This window comes from Etheostoma spectabile, chromosome 6 (assembly GCF_008692095.1).
Source record: "Etheostoma spectabile isolate EspeVRDwgs_2016 chromosome 6, UIUC_Espe_1.0, whole genome shotgun sequence".
In the NCBI taxonomy this organism is placed as follows: domain Eukaryota; kingdom Metazoa; phylum Chordata; class Actinopteri; order Perciformes; family Percidae; genus Etheostoma; species Etheostoma spectabile.
In genome coordinates this window covers 21363586-21364319 of record NC_045738.1, presented here as the reverse complement: position 1 = coordinate 21364319, position 734 = coordinate 21363586, and the positions used below count along the sequence as shown (strand labels likewise).

At 43.1% G+C, this 734-nt stretch overlaps 1 protein-coding gene and 1 long non-coding RNA gene across 3 annotated transcripts in view; one reads left to right on the top strand and one right to left on the bottom strand.

Moving 5' to 3' along the window:
* The window catches only part of ncalda (neurocalcin delta a), a 97079-nt gene that overhangs the window by 4421 nt on the left and 91924 nt on the right, over positions 1 to 734 (bottom strand). The window lies entirely within an intron of this gene.
* The window catches only part of LOC116690657 (uncharacterized), a 12997-nt gene that overhangs the window by 221 nt on the left and 12042 nt on the right, over positions 1 to 734 (top strand). The window lies entirely within an intron of this gene.

Here is a 734-nt window from a genome sequence, read left to right as displayed (position 1 = left end):
AGAGACTTTCAAACATCAAAATGTCATTTCTTGAATGTATTTGTGTCAAAATGACATATAAACATCTTTTCGTATTCTATTTTGCCTGGAAACGCTTCCAAAACGTTTGGGTTTCGTGTGAAAAATAGGCATCGGTCCAATTTCTAGCATGCACGCGTTTTCTGAGATGTGCAGTGTGCAAGCTCTAACCTGTTAACATAGGAGCCGAAATAAAAACGGATACGTCACAGAGCTGACATGCTTACGCCGCGCAGGCAGTGTGCAGGAGCTTTAAAAATAAGAAGCTTCTTCAACAACTTCTCCAAAATAACAGGCCAGCTCCTACAAAGTCTCCAATATCTGTCCACGAACAAAGTCACACAACCAGGGATGTTGTGGACGAGCCATCCCACATCCGGTACAGTGCACACAGCCTCAGATTAGCTTCCCTTCAGCAGCCATGTCCACTGTTTGTAGGAGAAACGCCTCGGTTGCTGAGGCCGAACCTCAGCCTTCCTACTAATGGCACTTTTCACTGAAACTGGCTGGAACTCAAGCGCACTTTCATTAACTCTCACCTCATCAAACTTGCTCCACTTTGCCATTTTCAAAAAGGTTTAGCTAACCCTCATGTTGTCCTCGGGTCAAATTGACCCGTTTTCCTATATCACTGTTTTTTTAATTACCCCAAATAACATGATTGATTCCACACAACGCTCTTTGGCAAGTCTCTACTCTCATTAATTTTGTAATAG